The 11,196-nt window shown below is 41.1% G+C and overlaps 1 pseudogene; it reads right to left on the bottom strand.

Moving 5' to 3' along the window:
- Positions 1-1,340: 1,340 nt before the first annotated feature.
- LOC112079479 (retinoic acid receptor RXR-beta-A-like) lies at positions 1,341-10,763 on the bottom strand (annotated as a pseudogene).
- Positions 10,764-11,196: the final 433 nt, after the last annotated feature.

Raw genomic sequence — 11,196 nt, 5'->3', positions numbered from 1 at the left:
AACATGAAAAACATGTTTTATTGTCAAATCTTGGGAAAGTACATTACTGTACCAAGCGAGCGGCTCACTGCGTAACATGTCTGACTTTCAGCTCCTAGTGGTTTTGTATCCCTCAGATGACCAGAAAGCAACACGTTAACAATAAACCCGGGATACAAAAGGAGTAGGTGAATCACAGTGGAACACAGAGCAGGCTTGTATTGACTGTGTTGACGAGCTTATTTGTCTAGTAATATGCTATTAGCATTGTTTCTCTTTGCTGTTTTGTAAAATGTAATCACCTTGCAGGCAAAAAGATTGAGCTGCATTGCACATTTTTGCTATGTACTATTCTACACCATACAATACAAGTCATCAAATGTCTGGCCAGCAAACAGTCTTTTGGTGCTATACAACAGACATTTGCCATACTTCATTGCAGCCATACACCAAACTGCAAACAGGAAAAATTATGCAACCAAACAAAAGAACTAACTCAAACGTTGTAAATGTAGCAAAACAAAATGAATACATAAGCTGTCTTTCTGCCTTGTCAACTTGTCCGTTCTGGGGGCTTTACAAAGTCAATCATTCTGTTGAGAAGGGAATACTCCAATATGTCATTTATCTAAACAATTCTAAGGTACTGTGCAAAAATTGTTCAGGGAAAATACTATATATTGATAGGTTTGAATAATGAGATCAGGAGACAGACAAATTATGTAATAATTATATGTGCCCTTGCTATTAGTTCACCAATTTGTATAGAGCAGATCATGTCTTAGGTTGTACTGGATTCCATAAAGCACTGTTTATACCTGGTTATAACGTGCATCCTTTGTCTTGATCATGTCCACATTCTGATCGTGCCCACATTTTCAAAACGGTGTAGATGATTGAAAGAGGGGATTTGATCATATCTTCCTGACCCCCCCCCCCCCGAAGGTAGTTTAGCCACACATTGTGTCTGGGTTATCTAACTCTCTTTTCACTTACCAGAATTTAACTTTATCATTTGGGGTTTGTCTAAAAAGCATTAACATAGTTATATAAAAACATATACCCAAATTGTAGCTTCGATAAGCCAGAGCAACGGAACTAAAGGCTCCAATTTTTTAAAAATAGTTTTTTTATTTTATTTTTTAAATCTCAGTTATTCAAGAAGTTATATTAATATATAGCACCAGCCTGTAGATCACAAGTCTTGGGGATGTATGTTCTGAAAGAGACAATGTGGTGGTGAACTAAATAGCATAACCCAGACAGCAGTGAGACAAAATGCTGAATTCCCCAAAGAACTAAAAGTGCAGTCCCACTCCAGCAAATTCCCAGACCCAAGCTATCTAACCCCGGCCACAGAACACCTCTCCTCTCCTACCACCTCTATGCCAACTGATGAGGTGCTTCAAGCATTTCCATGAGGAACGTGTCGATAGGGGTGTCACCAATCAGCTTGAAGAAGAACAGGTGCTCCAAACACTTCAAGCCAATAGAACGCAGTGCTGGCAGCCTGAGGAGGAGCTTAGCGAACCTGAGGGGGAGGGGTGAAGAGTGAGGGAATGAAATAAGTTAATAAGCTACATGAATGCAGCAGCAACACTCCTAGCTCTTACAGGGTCAGTTAGCAGCACAACCACAGGAGAGCAGATTAGTATGTACAATACACACAATACAAATGGATTTATCCAGGATGTACATGCCTTTTAGTGTATGAGATACTAGTACTAATTCATGTAGCACATGCATGCCTACCTTCCCTGCTGCTCTGGGTATTTCTGCTTGCAGTAGGCTTCCAGTGACGCATAGACCTTCTCTCTCAGGAGCTCCACCTCTCCGGTGTTGGACAGACCTTTAGCGTCTGAGGGAGGGACACAACCGTTGAAGGAAACCATGACAGTAAAGGTGCAGAGGTAACATTGTGTATGAGGGACTAATGGTAACAATAGAGCACCTGGGTTGAAGAGGACGATGGCTCGGAGGCAGCCCAGCTCTGTCTTGTCCATCTGCATGTCTCTCATCTTACTGACCAGTTCAGTGAGAACCCTACAGGAGGCCGGAAAGAGTTGTCTTACATAGATATACACTTGGTGTGTGTGTGTGTGTGTGTGTGTGTGTGTAGGTTATTACCGGTCAAATATGGCTCCCACCTCAGCACTCTGCACACTCTCCCTGTGGGGGTCAATTACAGCGTGTTATCACATGATGATGATAACAGAATACAACACTGTTATTATATACCTCTATGGTAATTATGCTATTATTATATTGTACGTTTTCCCTATTAGTGGTTAATGTTATGGGAAGCTGATCCTAGGTCTGTACCTAGGGGAAACTTAGCCGCATACTGTGTGCCTACCTGTCAAAGATGGCCGCCACCCCTGCACTGTGTGCCTACCTGTCAAAGATGGCCGCCACCCCTGCACTGTGTGCGTTGTCCCGGTGTAGCTCATTGGCCAGCAGGACCCCGTCCTTCACAGCGATGGAGCGGTGGGAGAAGGAGGCGATCAGAAGTTCATTCCACCCTGACACACACAGGAGAAAGAGGGGAGAAGACAGGAGAGGAGCAGAGGAGGGAGAAGAGACCGAAGGGATGGGACAGATACACAGGACAGAAGAGCAGAGAGGATCAGAGAAGGGAGGAGGAGACCTCATCAACAACCTCTGGGGCATTTGCTACTGTGTCCAACAGAGTCTATCATGTATCAAATGAAAGACCATGGATTGCTTGTTGCTCACTTACTCAAAAGTATGGGGACACCACTTCAAATTAGTGGATTCGGCTATTTCAACATTTCTGCGACAATAGCCCTCTGACGAAGAACAGTAAAGACATTTCTGCTACAATAGCCCTCTGACGAAGGACAGTAAAGACATTTATGCTACAATAGCACCCTGACGAAGGACAGTAAAGACATTTATGCGACAATAGCCCTCTGACGGACAGTAAAGACATTTCTGCGACAATAGCCCTCTGACGAAGGACAGTAAAGACATTTCTGCTACAATAGCACCCTGATGAAGGACAGCTAAAGACATTTCTGCTACAATAGCACCCTGACGAAGGACAATAAAGACATTTCTGCTACAATAGCACCCTGACGAAGGACAGTAAAGACATTTCTGCTACAATAGCACCCTGATGAAGGACAGCTAAAGACATTTCTGCTACAATAGCACCCTGATGAAGGACAGACCATTTCTGCTACAATAGCACCCTGATGAAGGACAGTAAAGACATTTCTGCTACAATAGCCACCCTGACCCTGATGAAGGACAGTAAAGACATTTCTGCTACAATAGCACCCTGATGAAGGACAGTAAAGACATTTCTGCTACAATAGCACCCTGATGAAGGATGGATAAAGCACAAGAATAATGCATACAATTAGCGGCTGCAGGCTGCTCTTTCTATGTTATTTAAAAATATATATATACAGTACCAGTCAAAAGTTTGGACACATCGACTCATTCAAGGGTTTTTCTTTCGTTTTATTATTTTCTACATTGTAGAATAAAAGTGAAGACATCAAAACTATGAAATAACATATGGAATCATGTAGTAGACAAAAAAATGTCAAATCAAAATATATTTTATATTTGAGATCTTCAAAGTAGCTACTCTTTCCATTGATGATCGCTTTGCACACTCTTAACATTCTCTCAACCAGCTTCATGAGGTAGTCAGTTAACGCTAATGAATTTATCCTCTGCAGCAGAGGTAACTGCGCCTCAGATGGCAGCCCAAATAAATGCTTCACAGAGTTCAAGTAACAGACATCAACATCAACTGTTCAGAGGAGACTAAGGGAATCAGGCATTCATGGTCAAATTGCTGCAAAGAAACCATTACTAAAGTACACCAACAAGAAGAAGAGACTTACTTGGGCCAAGAAACACGAGCAATGGATATTAGACTGGTGGAAACCTGTCCTTTGGTCTGATGAGTACAAATTTGAGATTTTTGGTTCCAACCGCCGTGTCTTTGTGAGACGCAGAGTAAGTGAACGGATGATCTCTGCATGTGTGAAGCATGGAGGAGGAGGTGTGATGGTGCTTTGCTGGTGACACCGTCTGATTTATTTAGAATTCAAGGCACTCTTAACCAGCATGGCTACCACAGTATTCTGCAGGGATACTCCATCCCATTTGGTTTGCGCATAGTTGGACTATCATTTGTTATTCAACAGGACAATGACCCAACACACCTCCAGGCTGTGTATCTTACGGCAAAAAAGAGCTTCTGGATATCAGGACAGCGATCACTCACCTCGGATTAGACAAACATTTTTTCTTAAACAAACAAGACACACAAGACATTCTCCAAACACCCGGCAGGGCCAACATCCCCGTTATTTGCAAGAGGAAGCGACGCAGGTACAGAGGACAAAGAGCCGGATGCCTGGTCAGGACACGGAAAAGGCGAGCGGGAAATCTGCCGTTACCGTCAATACTACTCACCAATGTGCAATCATTGGACAGTAAACTAGACGAGGTACGATCACGAATATCCTACAAACGGGACATCAAAAACTGTAATATCCTATGTTTCACGGAATCGTGGCTGAATGACGACATGKATATTCAGCTAGCRGGWTAYACGCTGCACCGGCAAGATAGAACAGCACACTCCGGAAAGATGAGGCGGGGCGGTCTGTGCATATTTGTAAACAACAGYTGGTGCACGAAATCTAAGAAAGTCTCTAGATTTTGCTCGCCTGAAGTAGAGTTTGTGATAAATTTATCACAATTTATTGTGACAAAGACACGTACAAAGCTCTCCCTCCCCTCCCCCTATTTGGTAATCCACACACACACTCTAATCTCCTGATTCCTGTATAACAAGCAAAAAATTAAAGCAGAAGAGCACCAGTAAGAACTCCAGCGTTGCTATAAGAGTAAAAAGATGGTGCAAGATTAAGAGCAAACGGTTATGCATAAACTACGGAGGGTGTATTAGTGCAAACCCTAACAGTACGTATGAGCAGTGATATATCCGGGTACATATTTCATAGGATAGCAAATGATGAGTATTATCAACCAAATCACTATATACATGATCAACATGTCTTATTCATATACGCATTGCATCTAGTGAAATGTGCACTTCATCAACCATCTTTGTGACTGTCCATCGTACAAATACCCCATAGACTCAGAATTAATAGCCATGGATTATCAAGGATACATAACATTATGTTCGCTACCTGAAGAGCCCATACATAAGTGGGTTAGATAGACAATGTCCTCTTCAAGGTGCGGAAATGCAATACAAGGACAATCCTACATGGCCCCTCCGCGAGTTAAACGAACCATCAACAGGCAAAGCGCAATTAAACAGCTAAGAGTTGATCCGATGACGATTACACCGGCGTCTTCGACGAACATTCCCGTCTTATGTGGCAGGGCTGCATAATACCTTCAATAATAACAGACTTAGCATAGAGGGACTCATAGTGGCTCACTATGTTGGCCGCTAGACTACTGGCCCAGTTAATCTGAATCGATGCAACACCAGATCTCTAGCGTAGATCAGAACTCCTCTCTATGCTCGTCCTTAGCGACCTAGCAAGTCATACACTCTATCTAAGCAGCCGATGAGAGCACAGTTGTTGTCTGCTGTGTAACTACACTGTTGATTCAGCTCTCTCAGATATCAGGCGAGTTTGTATTTCAATGCCCTGGTACTTTAGGGAAAGATTCACTAATTAGAATCTTCTCGTGAGTTAAAAGATCCAAATTAACAGATCATATGCGTATATTCACCAAGAGTAAACTGCGAAATAACGGGATGGATTGCGCAGGGACGGATAATGATTAAGATTAAAGCTGATGGGCAGATAGGTGCTAAAATCCGTAGCCTGAAGATGAATACAACACAGACTTATACATAACAAAACTGTAACTCAGAGTCGTCATACACGATAACTATTTAGTTGAACTAGTTTCCTTATGGTTGGACATAAGCTATATGTCGTCCTGCTGCATTGACATCTTGTGCATGGTGGATAATTGCACATCATTCATCATGATCTTCACACGGTTTTGATGTTTTTGGTGTTCAGCGAGAATTAGATTGAAGTATATGATTTATTTACATAATATAGTGGTTAAAGTAAAAGGTCTTTAGTTGATAGACACGCGTCTGCCTGTTCTATAGTCACCTGTATCCCTGTTTCCATGTGCGCCACAGTGCTCTAATCTACGTGAGTACATAATCTAAATTAAAATTACCTGCATAACTTATATCTTACTGGACACTAATTACTCGAGGGTAAGACACACTAGCGTGTTTTGAGCTTAACATTGAATGGCACAATAGATTCGTATGGTTCCTTAAAAAATTGAAAGCCAGATCTGCAATGAAAAATTTATTGTCAAAATTTTTGTTAAGGTTTGTGTGGTTTCTTAATGTGACGACAAACCGTTGGGTGTTTATGAGATTGTCTATACAAATCTCTCACTCTACCATGTAAATGAATTATGTATAGCATTCTCTCTGTCACCCTAGAGTGCAACAAGCTCCTTAGATTTTAGCAGATAATTACCATGGGTTCCCAAATTTTCATGGAGTCACACAAGAGTTGTATGCTAATCTGGCTTATAAGTACTTGCAAGCACACAATCCCGACTATAGTGCTTTTGCACTATTTCCCAGGCTAAATAATGGTAATCTGTGGGGTGTGACAGTTTTATAGGTTAAAAGTCCACAGTATCACAGTTTATAAAATACAATTTCTTCTACCACTTAATATTGTTAATGTGCGAAAAATTATATGGACTGTCATGAATGGTTCTATAAATTGATATTTATTCTTATATTTAGGGTTTCCACGAGGCATTATTAGTCCGACTGGAGACTTCACTTCACTTGGATCATATTTGGAGCACATCTACACGCTATTGGAGATATTCTAGAACCAACAAGTACAGAGAAGCACTGAATTTATTATCCCTATCAATCGACAGTCAGTAGCGACGTGAGAGCTACACTAGAGGGACATAACCTTAAGAGCGTATACGACGAAGAACAAGCCGAGCCACGCGTGACTATTGACACAGCTGAGGATATCTGGCCTGGACTTCCTGATAGTAAGCACAAAACATTCTCCTTCATTCCATGCGGAGCATTAAGGCCTATGTGTTATTTTTGCTGAGGCTGACAAATAACGAGAATCAGTGTATACTTGCGACTTTCAATCTATACTGTCGATACGAAACATTCCCTAATAAACACAAGCTGACCTCCAGCAATCGCAATGCACTCAAACCAGAGGAACCAGCTGTGTTGTCTCTGGTGAGTCAGTCAATACTCACCCTGTCCATAGTTATAGTGTGTGGCTCAAACAATATAGTTTGTCCTCCTATCGAACCCTGACGGTAATGCTGTGTCGCCACCTAGATAATAATCCAGACTTTCCTAATTGGAGATTTATTACACTTAGATGCGTGTGCTACAAATTTCATATCAAAAACACCAGAGTGGGTGAGGGACCCATTTCAATTATAGTGGCACTAGACATTAGTCCAACGAACTCACGAGATAGAGAAGTTTAATCATCCCACATCCATTAAGTTTGCCTCAGAACGACACAACTCCAATTAACGTACTTTAGGTCAAACATCTCATATAATGATTAGAGGATTATCGGTCCTCTAGACTGGATGAATGATTGACTTATTGTGGCATCGCGGCTGAGTGCGTGTGCGGCACGAAATACAGGAGACACTGTTATGAGAGCGAGTGAGTCTCTTTACTTAATGCCGTGAATATAGTTTGATGTCTCTGGCATGCTACGATTGTGTCCTCTAAGCTTAATTGCTTCAGAGCTAATATGAATGTCTGACCTTACATCAAGGATTTTGCGCCATTTGAGGATCTGTTATCTCAGGTGTTTAAATTGATAAGCTCTTCAATTAAAACTTGATGATTATTATGCTCTGAAACCCATCTACGATATTGTAAGCCCGAACACATTATATGCACATGAACACAAATGATCATTACGCTTAATTCATTGTTAGACAAACATATGCCGACATATAACTAGTATGCTTGTCTGGTTGTATGTATGTATGTGTACAGTGTGATGTGGATGTGTAAGTATGGTTTGCGTAAATTACGTAGTGGCATCTGCTTCATTGTCGTACAACATGGCTCAGATCAACGCATACTCTCCTTAAGACATTACTGGTACCGAGTTCATATATTGTGGTTGACTTGTATTCAGAGAATACTCAATCAAGTAGTGGGAATTGTTGAAGTCTATCGAGAAGTTTTGCTTTTGAATGATTCGATGACTGCTGAACCGCCAATAATTTCTTACGTCACTGGCATCCGTTACGTAGGGTCTAGTTTAAGATATATATCATGTCTACAGATTCTCTCTGATGTGTAATTCGGAAGATTCGTATCTCAGTTCTGAAATTCTATAATGCTTCCTAATCATGTATTGTGCGATAGCATCTACAGTGAATCTAATGTATGAAGGTCCTACATACATCATCGATAATTGAAGCTAGATTGAATGAATCACAATATGAATGAGAGTGGTCATTGCATGATTGTATAAACAATAAGAAGCTCTGTGATGGAGCGCCACTCGACTGTTCTAATGACGGACTTGCGAAATGTAGATCTATTCTCTTCTGGAACACAAGGATAGGATGTAATAGTATCGCGATTCCTCTCTTCCTCATGAGATGAAGAATATCAATAATGAGAGTGTCTGAATCGCTCTTCGAGGTGCCTGTCGCGAGATTTGAAGTTTTTGTGGATGCTAATCTTTTGAATGACTTTATGGCTATGGTGCGACTTTGAGCTTCTTACCGTTGCTGTCTCACACAGGCATCTATCGTATTAGAGTAGACGTAGCGGTGATTCATCCACTACACGCCTCAATACTATCTGCTCACTTCACGTGTCAGTTGAAATGTGCTAAGCCGTCTATTCGCGGGTGTATCTCTTCGTTACGCCAACTGTTATTGTATATGTATGGCTTCCTGGGGTTATCGATGGCGTTTTTATATATAGATCTCGGCTATTATCTAAATATAAGACATTGGCTTAGTCCATGAAGATAGTGTAATATAGGTCTGCGTGAAGTAACTGAATAAGAGCTTGGTGCAGACATCTCTCTCTTGTCTAGTCAATAGTAGTGAGTACTATAATTACTTTAATTCTCTTGTAATCTATGAGTCAGCAGTTAGTGCGTGCACGAATCCTTATGTGTTAAGTGATTTGTTTCTTTCGGTCGACCAATAAGTTGGGGATATCATAGTTTCTGAGACTGTGTACAAGTAGAGTCGATTGTTGGAATTAGTGGGGTACCGGAGTGCAGAGGTTCTCTTGTGGTAGAGTAACTCAATCTGTATCAGTAGTACATAACTGACCTCCAAATCAGCCTGACTAACCAGTGTCTGTTGTAGCCTTCGCTACTTTTATAGCTCGCTTACTGTATATTAGCTCTGTCTTTTTACTCTGTTTATTTCTTTACCTACCTATTGTTCGACTAATAAACCTTTTTGTCACTATTGTTAGAGCTGTAAGTCAAGCCATTTTATTGTAAGGTCTACACCTGTTGTAGTTCCAGTCGCACGTGACAAATAACTTTGAATTTGAACAACACGCTCCAGGCTGTGTTCAAGGCTTTTTTGACAAGAGGAGAGGATGATCGTCGCTGCATCAGTATGACCTGGCCTCCCCACTCACCTGGACCTCACCCCATTGAGATGGTTTGGTGATGAGTTTGACCGCCAGAGAAAAAGGCAGCCAAAGATGCTAGCATATCGTGTTGAACTCCTTCAAAGACTGTGTGAAAAGCAGTGTCCACCCGTGAAGCTCGTTGAAGAGAAGCCATGGAGATGTGCAAAGCTGTCATCAAGGCAAAGGGTGGTTACTTGTAAGAATCTAAAATATAACATTTTGATTTGTTTTACGTTTTTTGGTTACTACATGATTCATTGTGTTATTTCATAGTCTTAGTTATGTCTCACTACTAAAGAAACTATGTAGAAAATAGTTAAAAAGAGAAGAAAAAAACCTTGGATGTAGGTGTCTGAAACTTTTGACCTGGTACCGTATATATATAACCAAACATCCGCCACACATTTGGGTACTAAGCCATTTATATTATATATTTTTAAAGTGACTTATTTATTTAAATATTTTAAAAAGATAATTTAATGGAGCCATCTCTTTTCGCCTCTCTGATGTACTGTGCAGTTTGAGACTTGGTGTTTTGCGAGTGATTATTTTAATGAAGCTGCCAGCTTGAGGACTTGAGGTGTCTGTTTACTTCAAACTAAGACACTAATGCTACTTGTCTTGTATTATAATAGCAGGATATATGCTCTTGTTTTATAATAGCAAGAGATATATTGCATTGTAAGTACAATTGACTAGCGGTTAGGATAATCTACAATAGGGCAGCTCCTTCTCTATGATCAGGTCGTTTTGGCTCTGCAGCTGGTATGATAAATTAATTACTATCATATGCACTTACTTCTGGTTGCCTCTCCGAAATGAATACGGGACAGTAATTATCCAACTTTGTAAAACTCTATTCTTTGAGGACAAGTGCATATCACATGCAGCCGTCCTGGTGTCTTCCCTCCCTCAGACAGTGGTAACCTGCACGCAGGAGGATGACCTGGTCGTCCAGTGGGGCAGCTCAGAGCAGTGCGGGGATCCTTTGCCCACTCCAACAACGCAAACAGCTGCTTTTCTGACAGTCTGGCACAGATGTTTGGTCACCGCATCATTGGGTAAAACACAAAAAAAAGATCTAAAAATCCCATAAAATGGCAATAATAATAATAACAGAATCCTAAAAGCCAATGCTGGCAGCTAGAAATTAATGCAATAATGACTAGTAGGATAGAGAAAACACTTTTTAAGCTCATCGGCTACAGAGACAGCAGTTTATCTAATACGTTTTTAAAGAATATTCATCCCAAGAAAGAGCTGAAGTAGTAGGCTTATGAATAGAGGCAGATAACTAATTTACTGACTACGCAAAAAATCCCGGAAACTTTCCCGGGTGGAGGCTCCCTAAGTAGTTGATAACGACAGAAGAATATCCTCCCACCGGGATTTCCGGAAACATATGGGAATTTTGCAACCCTAATTACTGATCAGTCAACAGTATAGTCCTCTGTATACTACCGAGATGCCAGCGGAGCCTGCATCAGAGTGGAGACTCCGCTCCTCTGCTCCCA

The sequence above is a fragment of the Salvelinus sp. IW2-2015 genome, unplaced genomic scaffold (assembly GCF_002910315.2).
Source record: "Salvelinus sp. IW2-2015 unplaced genomic scaffold, ASM291031v2 Un_scaffold8141, whole genome shotgun sequence".
NCBI classification, from domain to species: domain Eukaryota; kingdom Metazoa; phylum Chordata; class Actinopteri; order Salmoniformes; family Salmonidae; genus Salvelinus; species Salvelinus sp. IW2-2015.
This window is presented reverse-complemented; position numbering and strand designations above follow the sequence as displayed.